This window comes from Eurosta solidaginis, chromosome 1 (genome assembly GCF_040869045.1).
Source record: "Eurosta solidaginis isolate ZX-2024a chromosome 1, ASM4086904v1, whole genome shotgun sequence".
In the NCBI taxonomy this organism is placed as follows: Eukaryota; Metazoa; Arthropoda; class Insecta; order Diptera; family Tephritidae; genus Eurosta; species Eurosta solidaginis.
Window position 1 is genome coordinate 258,623,774 of NC_090319.1, and position 24,351 is coordinate 258,648,124.

A 24,351-nucleotide genomic window follows, 5' to 3' on the forward strand; every position below is an offset into this window, starting at 1 on the left:
CTTGCAATACAGCAAAAAGAGTTGCAAGCTAAGTGGGAAAAAGCAGAGAACGCCCTAGAGGAGTTGCTTGGCTCTGACACGCTCGACGCAAAGAAAATTGCAGCGGTCAAGATCAAGCATAAAGCGGCATATGCCGTATTCCTGAGATGCATGTCAAACATGGCTGAACTTCAAGCCAAATTGAAGGAGGAAAAAGATAGGGCAGTCAAACCTGAGGGAGAACGCGGGCGCGAACACAGTATCCGCCTGCCAGCTTGCGATACTGAGGTATTCAAGGGCGACTACCTATCTTGGCCAACGTTTCGTGACCTGTTCACGGCCATCTATAAAAATAACAGTCGCTTAAGCCCGGTAGAAAAGTTATTCCACCTTAACCAAAAAACCCAAGGTGAGGCAAAGGACATTGTCAAGAAATGTCCTTTGACAAATGAAGGCTTCGAAACAGCCTGGAAAAACTTATGTGAGAGATACGAGAATAAACGGATTCTCGTAAACTCACAACTACAAATTTTGTTTAATTTAAAAAAGATAGATAGTGAGTGCGGCAGCTCTATCAAAACCTTACAGCGCGACATAAATAATTGCTTGGCATCTTTAAAAACACATCAGATCGATGTTTCAAATTGGGATGCGATTATTACCTATTTATGTTCGACAAAATTACCTGAAAATACGTTGGCTCTATGGGAGCAGAGCATTGATCACAAGACGGACATATCCAAGTGGGAGGATATGGACAAATTCTTGTCAAATCGTTTCCAGACACTTGAAACCGTGTCTGGTTTTACAGGGAATGCCACTTCTGAAGTGCAAAAATCAAACACGTCGCGCCAGTCGACGGAAAACCCTACAAAAAGACTTGGTGCTTTTCAAACCAAAGTAACCAAGCAAACAACAAAATCAATATGTAAAATGTGCAAATCTACGGAGCACAGATTACGCAACTGTTCACGTTTTTGCGATTTAAATCCGGTAGAAAGGATTAAATTCGTCAAATCCACAAACGGCTGCCTGAATTGTTTATCCCCAGGACACACAGTGACGAGGTGCACCAGTTCGTACAACTGTTCCAAATGCCACTCTCGTCACCACACGCTCCTGCATGCGGACACACTTCAGCAACCGGCGGTACGAAATCCCTTCAAAGATGCGGATAATGCCCCATCAACTTCGGCACAGGCAAGGAAAAGGCAGGAATCGGGACAACCACCTTCCTCGGCGAATCAGAATGTCAAATCCTGCCATGCCAATTCCAGCACAGGCGTGCTATTAGGAACTGCTCGCGTACACATTCACCATAATGGTACCGACTTCTCCGCGCGGGCATTAATTGATTCTGGGTCTGAATGTTCCTTTATAACTGAAAGACTGAAACGCAGAATCAATTTGCCAGCGAGGAAAATGCATGCCCATGTTTCAGGCATCACAAATGCGGTGTCAGCTCAGGTGAAAGAAGCATCCAACATCGAACTACGTTCACCAGTGGATCCCTGCTTCAGCCTGACTACACCCGTACTAGTTCTAACGAAACTCACTGGGAATCTTCCATCCTGCCATATCAACGCAATGACTATGCAGGCATTCCCAGACTTGATTTTGGCAGACAAGAGGTTCTACGTCAACGAAGACGTAGACCTCATACTTGGCGGAGACATATATCCCCACATTATAATGAGCGGTATAAAGAAGAATGTGCTAAACACACTCTTAGCCCAAGAGACAGTGTTCGGTTGGATACTAACCGGTCGTATCGACCACACCGAATCCAACGAAGAGCATTATGTCTTTTTACAACGAGGTTGCGTTAGACAATCAACTCAAAGCTTTCTGGGAGGTAGAAAATGTACCCAAAAATAAAATATTAAATGAGGATGAAAGGTACTGTGAACAAATATTTAAAGAAACAACGCAGCGAAGTGAGAATGGAAGGTACACCGTGTCACTACCATTCCGGCAGGATTACCCTAACAATATTAACTTAGGACCATCCCTGAAGCGTGCATGCTCTCAATTCTTCCGGAATGAGGGGCGGCTAATAAAAAACCCAGATTTAGGAAAAGAATATGTTCGAGTGTTGTCAGAATATGAAACGCTCGGACATATGAGAAAAATTGAAAAGAATATTCCATCCGACGATTCGGATAATTATTTCCTGCCCCACCACGCCGTTGTAAAAGCAGAAAGTACAACCACCAAGGTACGCGTAGTATTTAACGCCTCGAGCCCTACGGCCAACGGCAATAGCTTAAACGATATTCTCCTCCCAGGCCCAGTCCTACAAGCCGATCTACCCATACTTATCTTACGATGGAGACTATACCGCTTCGTATTCAATAGCGACATCGAAAAGATGTATCGACAAATTTGGGTGAACGAAAATCACACCAAATTTCAACGTATTGTGCATCGCACTTCCCCGAATGACCCTATTAGTCTTTACGAATTAAAGACGGTTACCTTCGGGGTGAATTGCGCTCCATATCTCGCGATAAGAACGCTCCTACAACTAGCAGACGACGTCTCAAACTCGCACCCTACAGCGGCTAGCATACTGCGAGAATACATGTATGTAGATGATGTGTTAGCGGGTGGACATACGATCACCTCGACTATTAAAGCCAGAGATGAAATTCGTCAAGTCCTACACTCAGCGGGCTTTCCACTTCGCAAATGGACATCCAATTCAGAGGACATTCTAAGGGACATCCCCAAAGCAGACCTACTCAATGAAAACTTCCTGGCATTCGAAGATACCAGTTCAGTGAAAGCGTTAGGCATTCGATGGAATGCCCTATCCGATTTATTTTATTTTCAAGCAGGGACGCTGGACAACCCGGAAAACATTACGAAGAGAGCGATACTATCAGCAATCGCCAAACTTTTCGATCCCTTAGGATGGCTGGCACCAATGGTCATTGTGGCAAAAATACTCATGCAGAGTATTTGGTTGGAAGGCACCGCTTGGGACGAACCAGTATCTACCAGTACGCTGGAACGATGGAAAACCTTCACCGACCAATACCATGAAATCGATAAAATCCGGATACCTAGATGGGTCAACTTTTCTCCAGGAACCGACATCGAGATCCATGGATTTTGTGACGCATCCGAGAAGGCTTATGCAGCAGTCATTTACATGCGTGTCAAAACGGATGATAATGTCTGCACAAACCTACTTCTAGCCAAAACCCGAGTAGCCCCAGTGAAAACTCTTTCTCTTCCACGATTGGAGCTTTGCGGAGCCGTGCTGTTAGCGGAAATCACCGAATCAATTCTCAGGAATCTCAAGTTGGGACCAGTGAAAGTGCACCTGTGGACGGATTCAACGATCGTCCTCGCATGGATAAGGAAACCGCCCTGTTCCTGGTCAACCTTCGTCGCACATCGGATCACCAAGATCATCGACATGGTCGGACATAGGGACTGGCTGCACGTGAACTCAGAGTCCAACCCAGCAGATTTAGGCAGCAGAGGATTACCTGCGTCTGAATTGGTCAACAATTCGTTGTGGTGGCAGGGACCTTCTTGGCTGCAAGAAGACACTTCCCAATGGCCAGCACAAGAAAGTGACTACATCACCTCCGTAGAGGAAAAGAGGGCAAAGACCTGCGCAACAACAACCGTCAATCCTACCGATATTCTTCAACGCTTTTCCGACCTACCTAGGGCTCTACGGGTCTTATCACACGTTATGAGGTTCTACCGAAGAACCCACCCCGAAACAAAAAATTCATTCCAGGTCATGTCGCACCTAATCTCCCCTGATGAAATTAAGGCCACTACACGACTTTTAATTAAAATCTATCAGAAACAACATTATAGTTCCGAATATAATTATCTAAAGGCCGGAAAACCAATTGCAGGGAAAAGTGCAATACTCTCACTTAATCCCTATCTAGACCGACATGGCATCATTCGGGTAGGAGGGCGACGCGGGGCGTCAAAGAACTTAGCTTTTAATGAACGCCACCCAATCCTCCTTCCATACAACTGCAGGTTATCCCGTCTTACAGTCCTAATGTTTCATCAACAAAGTTTGCATGGGGAGAACCAACTCATGTTGCGTCTGATACGCACCCAATACTGGATACCTAACATCAAAACCATGATTAGGGCTACAATTCACAATTGCAAAGTTTGCACTGTACACCGAAAGCGTGCTCAGACCCAACTTATGGGTATTCTCCCTCGCGAACGCACGACATTCAGCCGTGCATTCACGAATACTGGAGTCGACTTTGCCGGACCCTTCGACATTAAAAGTTACCGCGGCAGAGGGTGTCGACTATCCAAAGGCTATGTCTGCCTTTTCGTGTGTTTTTCCACACGAGCGATTCATCTGGAGGCCACTACTGACCTCAGCACCCCATCATTTCTTGCGGCTTTTGCCCGTTTTATATCTAGACGCGGATGTCCCAAAAACGTCTACTCCGACAACGGTACAAACTTTGTCGGAGCTTCACGATCCCTACGATCGGAATTCAAAACTTTCATGGCACAAGCCCGAGACAATGCTGTCTCGAAGTACAGCCACCAGTCACTCACTTAGCATTTCATCCCTGCGGGCGCTCCCCACATGGGAGGGCTGTGGGAGGCTGGAGTGAAAAGCTTCAAAAGCCACTTCAAAAAGATAGCCTCACCACACAAATTTACATTCGAGGAATTCCATACACTCTTGTGCCGCATCGAGGCATGCCTGAACTCGCGGCCCCTCAGCCCGGCATCCAATGACCCAACGGACCTTGAGCCGCTTACTCCAGGTCATTTCCTCACTGGCGGCCATCTACTGGCTCCGCCAGAGCCGGATGCTAGTGAGAGCCCTGCCTCGATGATCAATCGGTGGCAGAAACTCAAAGCCCTCCATCACACTTTCTGCAAGCGATGGAAAACCGAATATCTATCCGAACTTCAAAAAAGAGTGAAGTGGAAGTGTCCCAAACAAAATATAAAAGTGGGAGATCTCGCTGTCCTCAAAGAGGACCACTTATCTCCCAACGAATGGAGGTTAGGTCGAGTTGTCAACGTACACCCCGGCGAAGATGACCGAGTACGCGTAGTCGACCTCAAAACCGAGAAGGGTCAAGTCAGACGACCTTTGGTCAAACTGATCCTTCTTCCAACGGAAGAGACGGATTGCGAGAAGGCTAAGTGCTCCTCCTAACAATCCCTCCGTTCCTCCATACCCCTCCCTTCAAAAAAAAATCAAACCCAAAACACCTTTTCCCCCGACTACCTACAATTAGAGGCCCACGGTTGTAATAGCATAGAAAGCAAATTAAGGAACCCGCGTCTTCGTGTCTCTCTACCCCTAAGCCTGCGTTTCTCCCGAGCCATATATTATAATCAACCCCCCGGTCTCGTGATGGTGCGAGTCTACCGGAGGGGAACCCTAAAACGCACTACGCGATGGCAATGGGGAAAGGGAGCGCGGGACATGAAGACGCGTTTCAACCACGCGCCGTGATGCCCCGCTATCCCTAAGCTTGTGGCTATGCCCTAATCAACCCCCCGGTCTCGTGATGGTGCGAGTCTACCGGAGGGCGATCCTACATCTTCTCTTTTTTTTCTCTACCTCCGGTCTCGTTTCGAGTCTGCCGGAGGGACTCCTACACCTGACTACGGAGCGAGACGCACGAAGACGCGGGAGAGCGTACAAAAAGCTCGCAAACAAAAAAAACATTTTTCCTTTCCGATCTAAGTTTTTTTTAACAAGACTAACCGGGGGCCCCTGAACAGAAAACCCCATAATTCACTCGCTCACCCAGAGCGAGGACACCAGAAAATCCCCGAATTCACTCGCCCGCCCCGAGCGAGGACACCAGAAACCATCCCATTCACTCGTTATCCCATAACGAGGACATCATAAAAATCTACAACAGAAGGGCAAATCGATCTGCCAAAGAAAACAGCTGCACTCGTTGGCGCGCAACGAGGCCCATCGCAAGCCTAACGCGGATGAGAAAACTTATCTGCCCCAGATATTAGCAGTGTTAAATTATTTATAAATGTGGAAATCTGACATAAGTCAATCCGAATATTTAAGAATTATATTTAAGCCATTGACTATTCAAAAATTCGTATGAAATTCCTAAAACTTGCTAATAATTTTAAAAATCTAAGCATTCAGCTTCATAGCGCATTAATTTTGAGTGCAAGGAAGTGCATGCATGCATATATGCTCGGAACATTCGTCTCCATTTCAGAATTTGGAGAATCTGTATAGTTGGAATATTATGCATATTCGGACCTCGTGAGGTAGTATCAAATAACGTGTTCCGAATATTCTAAATTAACGGTTTATCCGGAACGCTTCCATGAATACTTAACGGAAAAGAACTTTCCGAAATTTCAGATTTAAAGGGTGAATACTCCCTGTGTAGCAGGACCGCACAAAAGCTTGACTCTTCTGTTAAAGTCAAGGTAGGAATCTAAAGTTCTAAGACAATAAGCCATTCTCTTTTGGTTTTGTTTTGGTCAGGTCATTGCAGCTGCTGAGTGGCGTATCATCCCATGTCGGCTACATCTTTAAATCATGCTATCTCAAAGTCAAAAATTTCCCAATTGAGGATTTGTCTCCAAACCGCCCTATATTAGAGTGAGATTGAAGAACACTTCATCGCGGAATGCTTTTCATTAACTCCCTCCTGTGACAAAAATGCTTTGAACTTATGCTCGTAGAGGGAGTTTTGGCAACATAGTGCATTTTGAATAAACTCTAAGTACGGAATTCTTCAAACAAGTTCTGAAAGAGTAACCAAACCAACATGACCTTATCAATCCCGAAATATTCAGTAGAAAACGAATTATTGGCTTTTACAAAACTATTATCACTACTACTAGACTGCTAAATTCTTCCCGATTCATTAAATCGTTACATATTTTGGGACTGCTTAATGAATTACGAATGGGAATTTTAAAAACCCCAATCAAAAAAAAATCGTTTCGAATATTTTAATATATGTTATCAATTTTTAGCTTCTTCGGTTATTACAAAATTAAAATTCTTTTAAATCTTTCGATAAAACCGCTCTAAATTAGTGCTCAAGGTTTGCACACAATCTACAAATAACTGTGGGGACATGCAAACGGAACTTCGTCTCGAAATCATAAAATGTTTAGTTAGTGATATGAGAGAACGTTTTGTCTGGTCGTATCCTATTTGCAACAAAAAGGAGGAGTTTCCCTGGCGAGGTTTGAGGAAATATCGCCACTGCTCTTTTTCTGTACCCTGCTGTGGACGAGAACAAAATCAAAAGATGGATCGAAAACTATTTTCAGTCACGCGATACAAATTAGGCTATCCAACTATTTACAAAAAAATAATAATCATCTAAATTTTAAATATTAGCCTACAGTTTAATTAAGTTGTAACTGATCACTGGGAAATTTATGAGCAAAAATTCAATCCAAATTTGTTGTGCACAGAATTTGGTAGCACAACCACAGCACAGTACAATATTTTGCCAAACAAAAAAAGAAAAAAAAGGATGATTGCAGTTAAATTATATAAACAGTTCATACACGAAATCCATGATTTGAATACTTCTAGCTGCCACTACAAAAAAGAGCATGCAACCAAATAAAAAAAAAAAAAAAATACAGGAGAGTGCTGTATTGTTACACACCACTTCATTCGCAGCAGCCACAGCTGGTGTTCTACCCCTTGCACATTCACCTGTGTGGCGGTCGGCTTCGGCTACGTCCACCTCATCATCGCAAGCTTCTTTGGCCCGTGAAGCTGTACCACCCATTGCACATGCAGCTTCGACACTCCTTTCCAGCGCTAGTAGTGTTGGTGCACACAATCATACCATTTTAGTAGCTAGTAACTTACAAGCTGTGCAACTTTGGTCGGTGCTACACCTAATATTGCACGAAATGAGCTGGTAAGTGCAAAAAATGTTGAATCCAACATTGCAGAAATATTTCCTATAGCCGACACAAGAGATTCAATACTCTGAAATGCTGGACGTGAGCTAGCTTCCGCTAATTGAATGAATCGCGTTTCAGGATCCATCGGGTTCATTCCACCCATACTAAACCGATTGTATGTACCTCCAAAACCATTACCATAACCGCCGTATGAGCCTAAACCTCCATATGCGCCATAATTTGCCGCACCGTAGCTACCATTACCGTAACCTCCATAGCAGCCAAACCCGCTGCCGAAATTATTGTAACCAGAATATCCATTATAACTCCCAAAGCCTATATTAGTCCCATAGCCACCCGTTGCTGCCGCATGTGGTGCTTGAGGCAGTGGTGGTGGAGCTGATAGGGAGCGCACATTACCCGCAAATGGAGTACGTAATTGCGCATCGCTGCCTGGCAACGTTCCCGTTTGTCCGGTCCCTGCTATACCCGTTGGAGGTATTAGATTTGTTTCAACCAAGACAGGACTTCGAAAATTATTTGCAGATCCTCCATTGTCTACCATTTCAGTTATTGTTTTCTACGTTAGTTTTTGTACGTGAAAAAACAAACCACACGTATTACTTGAACTTTGAGCCAATATAGAAATTATTTGTGTATGCGCGTTGATGTAATATTGTATATATATGCGTTAATGTTAGAGTAAACAATTGCTATATTTTTTCCAGTTAACCAGAAAAAAGCATTGCACTTAAAATGAAATCACAAATGAACAACATCGAATGATAAACAATTGACTATTGTGAATGAAACTAACTTACAAGCTGGTGGTGCAGCAACTTTGGTCTGTGCTACACCTACGATGTATGGTCAACCGTATACCTTCGCCCAAATCGCTCATTCCCACCTTAACAAGCAAGGTCATCGACCATTAGGAATAACTCGATCAGCTCCTCTACAACTTGGTCATCCAATGTTACTGGAACTGCACCCATCAGGCGCATTTGTTGGTAGCACAAAAGATACGTCAACCATTGATCAATCGCAATAGCGCAAACCGCGAGCCACAACTCAAAGAAGAGGAAGATGCGGGTGAGATTATTGATCTGACGGACAAAAAGTAACCACCAAAGACGGTAATAACGGGTATTGTACCCACGAGTGGCTCACCAAATCTGCCAGAAGCAACAAATGCACCATTAGGTGTATGTATGCCCAATGCACCGAGTAAATTACGAGATCAGGAGTATCTGCAACAACAACGCGAGCTACTATATAGACAAGCATTACAGAGAGAGGATCCTGTCGAACAGGGCTTGGTACGCCCGCTATCAGATACACTATCTAGTCCTTTGGTACATATGGGTCCTAATGGTATTAGCCAACTACCAGATACGGGCCAGTATGCGCCACCCATTATAACATCCTCATCAGCTGATAATATTTCACCAGTTAATCTGACGGTGCCACACCGACGTCGTGTATTAGAACACCACTCATCGTCTGGTGTTGCACCAGCGTCAAATGCATTCTCATCCTTACCTGCCATACATCCGGCCTTTGTTGGTGGTGGTGCAGCGATTGGAAAGCCTCCGAATGATTATGATTCGCACAAAATAACCACCGGTCTCGCTTATGATAATCTTATGCAAAAACATGATTGCATTTGTGGTGATAATTCAATTCATCCGGAACATAGTGGACGTTTGCAAAGCATATGGGCTCGCTTAATTGAAACTGATTTGGCCAAACGCTGTGATCGTTTGCGTTCACTAAAAGCCACCCTTGAAGAGTTGCAAACAGTGCACACTGAGGCACATACACTATTCCTTGGCTCGAGCTCCTGTCCGTCAAACCGTCAAAAAATGGATAATTTACCTGCATTGGGTGTTGTGCGTTTAACGTGTTGCGGTTACGGTGTCGATTTGGATACAACTTGGAATAAGGATCCTACAGATGCTGCTGCACGCACGGCTGCCGGTTGTGTTATTGATTTAGCTATTAAAACAGCACCATCCATCACCAGCCACCTGAAAAATAAAAAGAAAATTAATTAATAATACTGAATAAAAGATTATTCAATTCCGAATTACTAACCTTAAATTTTTCTTACCATGCAGGATCACCAAACTACAAGTCCAACCGTACTCCAGCCACGCGCCGTAGTCAAGGAATGTGACAACGGGAAAAATCTTTCGATTTTAGTCCCGTTTGTTTCAATTCATGACATTCTATATACGGGTGTGTTTGGATGTTTGTTTTTTCTTCTTTTTTTGCTATATGGCTGGCATACTTGAACCGTGCGCGGACTCTTTTATAAACGGAATGTTGGAAAACGACAAATGAAAAGAGTAGTGGTAGTGGGAGATTTTTTTACCATATTTGTACCAAACAATTAATCATTTATTTTAAAACAAATAACGCGCATTTCAAGGAAATGACACTTGTAAAATACGTAAACAAGACAAAACTATATGTACATTCGTATATACATAGCTTATGACTATACGATACTCACTTGTTTCCTGTATTGCGAGTGTGAAATACTGACAAAATGTACCAAAATGTCTAATCACAACAACAATATTCCCAAGTACCAAAAATATTGCCACAAAATAACCGACTTCGGCATGTTATCGTTTACGTAAAACCTTTTGCCGTTCAAAAATATTCACGAAGGAGAAAAAAAAACTGATGAAAATAACGCATAAAATATTCGCGTGCTCAGTTACTACATTTATCTCATCAAAAAATTTATTTCTTGTTTAAATTCGTTCACAAATTTTTCAAAATTGACTGATTTGGTCAGTGTCACCTCCTAATGTTAGTTGGGTGGGCTCGGCAATTAAATACTTAAAAATGATCGCAGTATTCGGTCTCAAAGCGAAAACACTGAAATATTGGTAGCTTTTGGGCCTTAGTAGTAGAAAATAAAAATGGGTCAGAAAAGTTAGTAAAAATACCAATGCGGTAAGGTCCGTGCACTGACTGTCCATATACTTATACCAACTTATGTATATATATTTGCTTATTTTTTTAGTGCTGCGTCAAATGACGCACGCTGGTACCGAATACCCGCAAAAGAAACAAATTCGGGATCGGTTTTTTTTTACCCATACTGACGCCTCGGGCAGAACCAAAAAATTGCTAACGCACAAAATAACGGCCAACACATTAAAAAAAAAAAAAAAATTATGCTCTCATTTACAAAAAAAAATTTTTTTTTTATTTTTTGATTTTTTTTCCTGCGGTACTGCTTGTTTTTTTTTTTTGGCTGGGGGCAGGACTTGTTGTTTCTCAACAACAAACATCACAAACAGTCATTATAAGGGCTCGGTACAAAACAATCCGAGTCCCGAAAGTAAAGAATCCCGACACGACAAAACCCCGAAATGGGAAAAAGTCAACTGTTTCTACCGGCCTAGTGTGCTACTGCCCCAGTGACCTAGTTTTTTTTCAAGGGCAAGCAAGTAAATATATGTATATATCTATATAGTCGCACACCACAAATTCACCATACCAGCTGTCAGCTAACCAATAAATACACGACAGGGCTGCATGCAATCTAATAATGATACGTGCAGATAGAACGCGTCGTGAAGAACGCATCGCCAATCTGCTTGTAAGCACCGGCAGTTGGTACATGCTCCAATTTAATTACGATGTTCGCTATTCTTATGAGCTTGCGCACAAAATTAAATACATACCTTCGTCAGCCTCTACGCTTCGTTTTAAACTCGGTTTATTCATACATTTTAACGTACGTTTGTTAATACAACGCCACGCGTATCACGAAAACAAGTAATTTTGCGCGGGTGGCTTGGAATCACGTCCGCTCCAACCTCCCACACACCGCAATCTTGCTGGTTATGTTGAAAAATATAAGCTGCTCGAAATCACAGCCCTAACTATTCTGCAAAAACGCTCTCGTCACTCCACGTCATTTGACTAGTCATTTTACGGTGACAGGTTACATTCGTAGTCACATTTGCATGGGCGTGGGTAGGTTTGTGACCAGGTGTTTTGTAGGGTAATAATATAATACACAACTGACGAAATACATGCGCTGCAGCGAAAACGCGCATCACCCAACCAACCTCACGGCCACTCGCCCTGGCACATCCATAAAATGCCACAGTCGCCCTGAGAGCGACACGACACGTTATACGCTGGAACGGAGACCTCGGCCTCTTCGTCCAGCCCAGAAAAACCTCAAAACCTTCGAGTCTGGAACGGAGACCTCTGCCTCTTCGTCCAACCAACAAAAAAACCGCAAATCTGGAATGGAGACCTCGGCCTCTCCATCCGGACCGACAAAAAAAAAACCAAAGAATAACAAACAATGGTGCCACTCTGGAACGGAGACCTCGGCCTCTTCGTCCAGCCTTACTGGCCATCGACAATACACATATTACATTCTGAATTTCTATAGTTAAGAATTATGTATAATTCAATGGCAAGAAATATTCACTTCACTGTTCATAACCGCTAATTCTTTCATCTTAGCACAGGTGGCATGCTACGCAAGTCGAAAGGGATTCCCGGCCATTTTGCGTCGCAGACGAACTCTTTATTTAGATTAAGTTTAGTGTGTAAGTCTCATAATAATTTTTCTCGTTTCCGCGGAGGTCATTGGCGGAAAACGATGTTGCGTATCGCAAGGGGGGCCGGCATGTTTAGGCAGGATGCCTAACTTTTCCGCATCTGATTGCGACCCCCCCAATGCAACTCTGCAAATCGATACTCGATACTCGAATTAATTTATAACCACCCACACCATCACCCTCATGCATTTGCATGCATGTACATGCACGTGTATGTGTGCTTTTGTCAGCACTCATGCATATGCATGTCGGGGTTGATGTGTGGGTGCCCTTCCCCTCCAAAACGGAGGATTTTGCGGGTCAACGGTTGTAGCTTGCTATACAACCGGCCTCTTTTGATTTCAACAGGCAACGCGTACACATCTGCCGCCAGCGATCTCTGCCGTAGGCACATATTCACAAGGTAATATATTTTCCTGTATATTTGTTAGCTACCCAATAAAACATATCATTATAACAAGAAATCTCGTATTCTCCTATTTTTATTTCCACACGCCATATTCCCATTGAGATCGACCCCGGTGCGCCCACCTCTCCAGGATTAGACGCACAGCGGCCGAACATTTGCCCGCAGGAAAAAAAATTAAAAAATAAAAAAAAAAATTAGAAAACAAGTTCTTCTAAGCGGGGTTGGCCCTTGGCAGTAGTTTTGGAAACACTACGAGTGTATTTCTGTCAGCATTAAACATGTAGGTCCCGGCCCTCCGATTTGTAGGAAAAACTAAAAAGAAGCACAACGAAAATTGGAACCGAAATTTAGGCTTACATCTCCTCGGAGGTAAATCGCGCCAATTTTTTTTTAATAGCGGCTCCCATTTCTGAGGGTTTTCAAAACAATTTTTGCAAAAGTAAAATCATATTTTGGCAAAATATCAGCTCTTTAAAGCCCTGGAAAACTTTCCATATTCATAACGCCCAATTTGTAAACATGTTTCGACTTAACCATAGATATATGTATGTATTCTGGCATCGGTTATTGGTGCCTCAACCTAAAATATTTTATAACTTCATCAAATAGAAAATGTAAAAAATTTCGAAACGAAAAATATAATCTCCAACACGTGAATAAATTCGTCAGCGCAAACATTTATAGATTATTGGTATGGGTGAAAACCAAAAACTAATTGATTGGCTATGGTATCATTATGACTAAAGCGTTATTCTAAGACTTCAATATCCGATTATATCGACTATATATTGATAACTTGACTCATTTTCTGTCAACTTTCCAATCCAAGTAATGTGCGCTCCACTTTAATATTTTTATTTCTCATAAATAGTTTTACAATTTCTATGTCAAAATTTTAAAATCAAAGTTCAGCAGGAATATGTCTTTATATAAGGATACATTTTTCGCTGATTTTTTCTATTTAAAAAAAAAAAAAAAAAAAAAAATAAAGGAAATGCTTAACATTTTTTTATTTTCTTTTATTATGTTTCTTAAAGTGTGCCACATAGATTTCAACCTGACTTATCCCAACTGTACCCAAAAGGGATTATAGGGGATCAATTATGCTCCAATCTAGACAAAAGAGATCAATGGGAGACCGCTCTCTTTAGGGATTAGTCGCACTATTTTTTGCAGGGATGTGAGTGTTGTGCATTTATTTGCTAACAGCATAGTGACGTATCGCAATGCTAATATTCGCCACAATATGATATGAACATTTTTCAGCACAATTAGTAAAATTTTAAGTTGAAAGTCTTCGTAGTGAACGAGATATAATGTTTTGAGTCTTATTATGAATAAAAAAATAAAAATCAGATTTTGATCATTATTCTTGTTTGAGAAAACAATGATTATGAGGTGATGATTATTCTTAATCAAAACAATAAAAATCGGAGATAATAGTTGTGGCTGAAGAAAAATATAAAAACTCGAGGTAATAATTATTCTTGAGTAAAAAACACCAAACTAATGTTTATTATTGACTAAAATTTTAAGAATCGAGGAAAACTATTATTTGTGATCCAAATTATTCATATCAAACTTAATTATTACTTTCAATATAAAAATTATAAAAATCGAATAATAATGATTATTTGCTGATTTTATTTTTTTATCTCATAATGATTACCGTCCCTGATAAATTACATACCTAACAACACAATTTATGCTTTCTGGTCTGGGCACGGTTAACTAGATATAACCACTCATACGTTATTGCGACCTTCCCCACCCGTTTGTGCTCTTTCAGGTGGTGGCTGAGAAATGCTTCATTGATCACAGTTAACAAAATAATGATTGGAAATTCTTTTACTAATGCAAACCTCGCAAAATCTTGGTAACGTTTTGTTGTGAAAGGGTGCAACAGATTCATTCCTAAAACAAACAGCCCATAGCACATGAAAATTATAGAAGGTGTAAGTCAAGTCATTAAATCGCAAAAAATTGGCAGTGAAGCGTTATTGTGAATACCATTTCGCTATTCACTTTGAGGTTGACGCTGCATTGTATTTTGTTACCGATGTTAGGTGTTGCCAGAATTTATTTTTAATGCCTAACGGACATAAGGTCAACGGATATAATTAATTATTATCACCACTTCAAATGGTCATAAAGTCAATTCGCTGGCCATATGAGCAGCTCAAATGACTCAAAAGCCCAATTGGCTATGACCACTTAGCTGGATATTTTATCTATGATTCAAAGAAATTCTCACCGCACCTGTTTTTAATCCAATCTTTCGCTAAAATGAAACCAAAATATGGAAAAAAAACAGCAGGTAAAAATTCATAATAAAAACCACCCATAGCACCTGTGATATTTTTATATATATTATTATTTATTATTGATTTGATCGGTCCTTAATTTTCACTCAGAGTTGCTACCAACATTAGCGGCATATGAGCCGACTTCTTAAACCAAAACAATTAACTCTGGCCAGGTTTGTTGGCGTGGGAGGCGCATTCAACCATTTTAAAGCTGGCTCATTACAATAAATGATAGAAAAATTTGACGCAAATGGTGTGAATGGTGTGTGGCGTACGTTGACGATGTGGCGATCCTGATGTCCTTGATAAAACTAAGTGGGTGATGCTACTCTTCACGAGGAATTAATAACCACCTACCTTTTGAACTACCAAAGCAAAAGCAAACCTCATCAAATACTACCAAGTATCTGAAACTAACAATCGATTATAAACTCAATTGAGCGGGTACAGAAAGCCAGCATGGGTTTCTACCCCTATAAGTCGATTTTCGGTGAGAAATGGGGTCTCAGGCCAAAGATGGTGCCACGTTTGTACGAAGCAGTGGTGCGACAAGCATTCACGTTTGATGGGAAACTCTTAGTAAAATAACTACAATCTCACGAACTTACAGACAGTTCAGGGCATTGTGTGTGCTGGTGCCACTGTAGCTTGTAGCATCTGCCACATATGTTTCCGATAGACATGCACATACTGTGTAAGTCGTCACAAACTGCACTGAGAAGACGGTGATGGAAGGATACTCAGAAATGGCATAGCAGAATCCTTCCGTTACATCCGGTGGGAAGATTCAATTCAGAAATTGATTATTATCCTCGCAAATCGTTGTTCGAGGCAGCGTTAATACCATCTTTCCAAGTAAGAATGATTGAAAGTGGGGTGAAGTTCCGGTTTATAACGGTATCCAAATCTACACCGACAGCTCCAAAATAGACTCAGGTGTTTGGGCTGCAAATTCGCAATTTCTACAAGTATGTACGTTATTCAAACTGTTGTTGTAGCGATAAGGTTACTCCCCGTAGGCTTTGGGGAGTGTTATCGATGCCATGGTCCTTTGCCGGATACAGATCCGGTACGCTCCGGTAACACAGCAACATTAAGGTGCTAGCCCGATCATCTAGGGAACGATATATATGGCTACATTAAACCTTCAGACCATCCACCCCTCCCCACCCCCAAGTTCCATAAGGAGCTTGGGGTCGCCAGAGCCTCGCATGGTAGTGAAAAAGGATTCGCCGCGAATAGGTGAGGCTGACAATTGGGTTTGGAGAAGCTATATATTGCGCTGGCAACTTGAAGGGTTGCGCTACACAGGCCCTTGAATCGGGTATTTTAGTCGCCTCTTACGACAGGCGGGTATATTCTGCCCCCCTAACCCCCTGGGGCATCAAACTGCGGTCCTCCTGTAGTGTGTTTCAGGTGGAAGTCCTGGCGATTTGGCAAGACTGTAAATCACTAGAGGTCCTAGGAGGCTCGCTAGGGAGCCAAGAGGGAAATTCGAAATTTTTGTATGTTCAAAGCTCAGAAAAAGTGGAAAGGCACTACAAGATGTGCAATCTCTGGAGGTGCACGTACGATGTAAGACTTAGTAGGTTCAGGCGAATTTTATAGCATCAAAACGGCTTTTCATAAGCTACTTGAGCGACCTACCTACCGAAATGTGCTGGATATCAATCGCAGTTGGCAACACTTTAATTGTTATTGCCACTGCAGTTGCATATTTGTTTTTTGTGGGTTCTTTCGGTGCAGATTAATTTCTGCATTGTTTTCGGATAACATAAACTCGTTGTATAGGATATGTTTTTTCTTAACGCTTCACCCAATCACTGACGACATCAACGGTGCGGAATTGACAAAGCTAATCATGCTTATCGAAATGAACAAAGTCCTTGTGTTTCAACGTTTAAAAAAGCCCTAACGTTTTATTGTATTAGTATAGGTGCAAGGTAAATAATGGTTCTCAAAGCTAGCACTTGGCTTGAAAATAAACTTGGAAGGAAACGAAAACAATCGTCTAACGTTTTGCAACGGTTCAATTACACATAAAAACATATGTACATATGTGAATGCAAATACCTACATACTTGCACACACACAGCAATACATTTGTCAAGCCCAATTGAGACCGCTTCAAGCTATCCATCCATTAACACAAATAAAAACACTTTGGTGACAAATCAGACATTTTTTAACCCTTCGAAAAAAAGGTCTTATTAGATGTACATTGAATTAGTTGGGGGGAATGTTGGTTATATGTATTCCTAAGTATTTGTCGCATGCAAACTGCAATTCAATTATTTTTCAAACTTAATTCCTTCGCCTTCAAAAATTGTTGAATTACAAAGCAAAAGAAAGCAGCGAAAATTAAAAACTGAAATTCATTAATCTCTTCGGAAAGAAGTATTAAAAAATAAACCCTTGAAATGAAATCAATCGAAGTTTTATGAAGATTTTTTTTTAATATTTCATATGTTACACCCAACCATTGTATGTTACCAGATCTAAAAGCATACATCTACTCGTATATATACGAGGGAACTAACAAAAGTTTGTGAACATATATGTACATACATAGATGAAACTGATTGAAATGTGTTTTCACTAAAATATTAAATATGAAACTGTTCAACAAAGAAAACATAAAATATAAATTGAAACTGAGGAGTATGAGTTGCCACTACTTCCCTTTTAATAACTGTTATGACTTAAAAAATGGAGAATGATCTTGGATATCCATTTGAAAACATGAATTTCTCCAAGGTTGAATAATAATGTGGAATATAAACTTGAAAACGTAAAATTTTCCGCAAATTGGGGAATCATTTGAGAATGATGCTGGATATCAAATGTAAAACTATGAATTTTTCGAAGGTTGGAGAATGTTGGATGTCTAATTGAAAGGTATGAACTTTATCAAAGTTTAGAAAATAATTGTATAATGTTGCGAGATATCTAATAGAGAAGTTAGGAAACTAGTTAGCGAATGATGTTGGATATCAACTTAAGAAATATTATTTTTATTTAATATTTATTAAATATTATTTTTATCTTTGTTGGGTTTCGACATAAGGAGCGAATTTTTGTTGAACGTCCAGAAATATTACTTAAAATAATCATTCGATTCACTTGGAAATATGTATATGACGTTTATACAACTGGAGATATCTTGAGTATTTGAAGTGTGTTCGGTTTACGCCTAAAACCTATGACAATCGCACAACGATTTGGTGTTTAGTCCATGTGAGGAATTTCGGCTGATCTGGCTTCAGCTATTTTGAAAAAACTTTCATAAAAAATTTTCAAGCAATTTCCGTTCATTTTTTTGAAGATTTAAAAGCCACAAACTAATCGAAATTTTGTTAGTACCCCCGTATTAACTTAACTTTAATAGGGGATCTCGTTTGGAAAATTCGAATTAAACATTCTTCGATAAGTGTTGGGCTTTAACTTTCTTAATTTGCAGGTATATTTCAAAACATTCTTCAAGCAAGTGCTTTCACTTTTCACAGTAGACAGCACATACACTTGGATTAAGGAGCCGGTTGTGCCGGACAGTGACAGAAGGAGGATTTTTTATGGTATTATTTCTTTATCTTCTGATGATCGGTTTGGCACAATTTCGTTTGTTTTCTGTGATATCCTCCGATAACTTCAACTCCCCAGCGGGTTTGGGGGCTTAGATATACCCGCGCCAGGGATGCCTCTTGGGATTGTATAGCGCAACCGTTTCAAGGGGTTGCCAGTGCAATTTATAGCTTCTCCAACCCAATTGTCAGTCTCACCTATCCGTGGCGAATCCTGTTTCTTTAACAGCTGATGCTCTGGCGACCCTAACCTCGTCATGAAACTAGGGGATGGGCGTCAGGATGGCCTAGAAGGTTCAATGTGGTCATATTAAATCGTTCCCGCGATGGTCGGGCTTGTACCTTATTCGTGCTTGTAACCGGAACATACCGCAGATATCTCCGGAAATGGACCATCAAAATCGATAAAACTCCCCAAAACCTTCTGCGAGTGTTTTTATCGCTACAACAATAACAACAACATTGTTTAGGGACTGTTTCGAGATAATGAATGCGGGTTTGTTTTCGGGAGAAGTTTGATACTGTTTCGGAACTATCCCATTTTATTTATTAAGTAATATCGAAATATTTGCGGTATCAATCGGGACTATATTTGAAATTTTTTTATGCTTTCTTCAAGACTTCCTACAGACTATTTAGGCGTTTTTTAGGATAAGTTTGGGGCTATATTGGCGGGATAAAATCTGAACTAAACTAGTTCAGTTCATACATTTCTTCATGATCACTTCGGGACTATTTTTGGATAACTTTTAGATTGTTTTCGAAATCAATTCAGGACTGTTTTGGTATAATTTCGGGGCCATCAACGCATCTTGTCAAGATTCTTTGAAGAAACATATCCAGATCATTCAGAACCATTTCACGGTTGCTTTCAACATCTTTTCGAGTCACTTCTGAATTATTTCGAGACTATCTTCCTGGGTTCATTTGGACATTGATTATTATCATCATTATTAATTGACGCTTAACCGCCTAAACGATTTTTGCCGTTTTATAACAAGTCACGCCAGCAATCCCATCCGAACGAGGGAGTTCAAGTCTTTCTCCATCTGCCCCTCCCAATTCAGTGGAGGTCTCTCTCTTCCTCTACTTCCAAACTTTCTTGGCCGCAGCGTCTTCGTCCATTCGCATGACATGACCTAAACAGCGAAGCCTTTGGGTTTTTATTCACTGCACTTTCGTCATATATGTGTAAAGCTCATACAGCTCTTCATTATATCTCCTTCGATACTTGCCGTCGACTTCACCCACAGGACTATAAATCTTCCGGAGAACTTTTATCTCGAACACTCCGAAAGCCATCTCATCTTATAATGCCACCATCCACGATTCCGTGCCGTACACCAGGACAGGTATGATGACTGACTTGCAGAGCGTGATTTTTGTTCGTCGAGAGAGGACTGTACTTTTCAATTTCCTACTCAGTCCAAAGTAGCAATTGTTGGCAAGAGTTATTCTCCGTTTGATTTCTAAGCTGACACTGTTTTTACTGTTAACGCTGATTTCCGAAAAGACGAAATCCGTCACAGTCTCGAATTTAAATCCCTCATCAGTGATGTGTCTGCCAAGGAGCAAATGCGCCGATTCATTCTTGGATGATACGTAGATTAAATAGGCTGTGAGGACTTTCTTCAAGTTTAAATCGCCGCGCCTATATAATGTACGCAAGTTAATATATGACGGTTGCATAAGACTAATTTATGTACCTCACTGCTGGAGAACAGCCCGTGTCGTTTTTGTACGTCAGGCAGTTTAGATCAGCACCCCATGCACCCCAAAAACTACAGACCCATTAGTTTAAAACAATTTATGTTATTGATATTAAAGAAAATGTTCGAAGTTTACAAACGGCGATGGCTACTAGGACTTGTTTCTCCAACATTCATACTTCATACTAGTGTAAAGGCAATATCGCTCATTTACTTCAATAGTGTCATAACTCAAAAAACACAATTATTCAGGAGAGCCATTCAAAGATTTTAACTGCCATATGTTGCGCATATAAAGGCACATTTTCAATTTTATAGCACGTGGTAAATTTTTAACTGATCACACAGTTTTTTTTATACAGCATAGATCATGATATTGGGTACGTTTATATGTTATTAACTCAAAAGTCGTGTTTTTTGACACTATTGAAGTAAATAAGCGATATGCCTTTTTGCACTCAGCCATTTGAATGCCCCGCTGCTCGCTTTGCAATTTGTCACCAAGTATTGCTTTTTTGTTGCTATTCTTATATACACTATTACGTACATACTAACTCTAAATGTTTTTAATTCTAATTGTGTGGAATACTTATAGGCGGACTTCCAAAAGCTTAGTAACATTGGATTTTTAGCAGTGCTTTATAAACAATGCTTCCGCTGTTCACTATTCAATATTATTATCTGTATTTAATTAGCGAAACATTATCGTATTGCTTTATACAATTGTTTTTTTTTTTTTTTTTTATTGATATTAGAGTAATGTTACAAAGTATCCAAACGTCGATAGTTACTAAGCCATGTTTCTGAATTGCACTTCTTCATCAGCTAGCTTCTCATTCCTGCTGAAAACCTTTGAGGGGCTATTAGATGTGTATATAAAGTAGAATATGGACCAGGTTTTGTATACTAAGAGGTATGAGGTTCCGAATTGGACTAGACCTAAGCTAGGAGGGGAAACCTGTCAAAGGAACTTTCTACAAAATAACTAGTATTAATTCTAGACGGTAAGTTGTCGTGGAACCTCAACGTGGAGGAGAGAGTGAAGTGAAGTTTGTGGCGGCACAAACATGCATGTAAAACAGTGCTGAAGTGTACGTGGGGTCTAATTATCTCATTTGGTACTTGCAGCGGTTGTAAAGCCTATACTATTGAGATGACATAGGGCGTCTATACAAAAATCTGTGATAGAGCAGCTTTTAAAAAGTTATGAGATATGGTGATATTTCACTCAGGCTTCAAAATTATGTAGTTTTGCATTTCAAGCTGTCGAATCTTTTCCTCTGAGTACTTTTTTGAATACCCTTTGTTTAGTATTAATATGTGTTCGAGTTGTTCATTGACAACATGTTCTAAAATAGTTTTCCATATTCACTTATCCTTTAGTAGTTCAAACAAACAAGACTACTTCACTATATGAACGAGTAGTTATATGCATACTCGAAAATCTTGGTTGTTAAGATATCGAGAAAATTGCAAATGGAATTGAAAATGATGATTGATTGGAAAGCGCAAGAAAATTTTGTTGAAGTGTTGATGAATTGAAATGACAAGAAACACTGGCACTAATTGAAACGTTCAATTTATTGCAGAACTTGGAAAAAGGGATGTACTATCATAACCAATCATTTGAAAAACGTAAATTGTTTTACTCAGGAAAGTGAATAAAACTACGAAAGGCAATGAACAAGTAAGGAATGCTAAGTTCGGGTGTAACCGAACATTACATACTCAGCTGAGAGCTCCAAGACAAAATATGGGAAAATCACAATGTAGGAAAATGAACCTAGGGTAACCCTGGAATGTGTTTGTATGACATGGGTCTCGAATAGAAGGTATTAAAGAGTATTTTAAAAGGGAGTGAACCTTAGTTCTATAGGTGGACGCCATTTCGTCGGGATATCGCCATAAAAGTGGACCAGGGGTGACTCTAGAATGCGTTTGTAGGCTATGGGTGTCAAATGAAAGGTGTTAATGAGTATTTTAAAAGGGAGTGGGCCTTAGTTCTATAGGTGGACGCCATTTCGTCGGGATATCGCCATAAAAGTGGACCAGGGGTGACTCTAGAATGCGTTTGTAGGCTATGGGTATCAAATGAAAGGTGTTAATGAGTATTTTAAAAGGGAGTGGGCCTTAGTTCTATTGGTGGACGCCTTTTCGTGATATCGCCATAACGGTGGACCAGAGGTGACTCTGGAATGTATTTGTACAATATGGGTATCAATGAAAGGTGTTAATGAGTATTTTAAAAGGGAGTGGGCCTTAGTTCTATGGGTGGACGCCTTTTCGAGATATCGCCATAAAGGTGGACCAGAGGTGACTCTAGAAAGTGTTTGTACGATATGGGAATCAAATGAAGGGTGTTAATGATTATTTAAAGGGAGTGGGACTTAGTTCTATAGGTGGACGCCTTTCCGAGATATCGCCATAAAGGTGGACCAGGGGTGACTCTATAACGTCTTTGTACGATATGGGTATCAAATTAAAGGTACTAATGAGGGTTTTAAAAGAGAGTGACCCTTAGTGTATATGTGAAGGCCCTGCAGAACTTTTTCATTTTCTTCTACTTAATATGGTAGGTGTGACACCCATTTTACAAAGTTTTTTCCAAAGTTATGTTTTGCGTCAATAAACCAATCCAATTACCATGTTTCATCCCTTTATTCACGGACGGAAGGACGGACGGACGGACATGGCTAAATGAATTTCTTTTTTCTCCAAGATCATTTTGATATATAGAAGTCTATATCTATCTCGATTAGTTTATGCCGTTAAGGATTACCGTTATGCGAACAAAATTAATATACTCTGTGAGCTCTACTCAACTGAGTATAAAAATCGTTAGTATGACGTAAGAGGCATATCATTATGAAGAGAAGGATATGAATTCTTTTGGGGTTTCGTGAGTAAAAACTAAAACTAGCTTGATTGGTTATGTGTGTATTTGAAATTTTGTAGAGTTTTCAAAATATACTTCATCCGGGCACTAATGAGATTTGAATGGGTAAGCGTTAGAGATATTGTGAAATACTATCACAACAACAAAAAATATTTTTAGATATCAAATATACTTTTGTTGAAATGCAAATGAATTTTGAAAAGAAAATGATATATGTATATACATTAGACTGGACATATTTTGTATGAAAAAAATAAAAGTTTATGAAAACGCTGTACGGCCCCCTTAAATTATTCCTTTTATGTAGGTAATTAATTTCCAAAGTCTTGGGCAGATATCTTCAGGTTAAAGCGTGGCACATTGCCATTGAAATGCTCAGAGTCAGGTTTTTGTAATGTCCGAGTCATGCCCGACAAAACTTTATAAAAAGTTGTTAATATGCTATTTCTTCCCTAAAGCGTATTTATAACAATTAAATGAATCTCAAAATATCTATAAAACTTCTTCGTTATTTCCATACTCATATCTTCCATTTATTCAAATAATAAACCTTAAATCACTCCATGGCGCGCTTTGCGTCAATTCGAGCTTCTTGGCCGAGCAACAATCAAATTTTTCATATAGATGCGTACAACGCAATCTTTTGCATGCCAGTAAAATTGCCACAATCACGCAAGATGTTGCATTTGTAAATATAAAGGAACTTCAGACTTAGCAATTGAAGTTTATTTCGCCTTGCCCATTCACATACAAAATTTCACAAAGCATCGTTATAAACATTCTCACAATACAAGAAAAATACATATTTGATAACATATTTCGTGGCTTGCATTTATATATTGTACCGAATTTACTGCAATTCTCTTTATTTGCACCCTTCTGCTAACGTTCGAATCACTAAACTGTTGAATAAATCACACCACTATTCAATAATGCAAAATGGCCTTTATTAAAGTATTTTCAAAAATAACACT

The 24,351-nt window shown here is 40.2% G+C and overlaps 1 pseudogene; it reads left to right on the plus strand.

Annotated features, from left to right (window-relative positions):
• The first annotated feature begins 7,342 nt into the window (after nucleotides 1-7,342).
• LOC137240401 (histone deacetylase 4-like) lies at nucleotides 7,343-9,929 on the plus strand (annotated as a pseudogene).
• The last annotated feature ends 14,422 nt before the right edge of the window (nucleotides 9,930-24,351 follow it).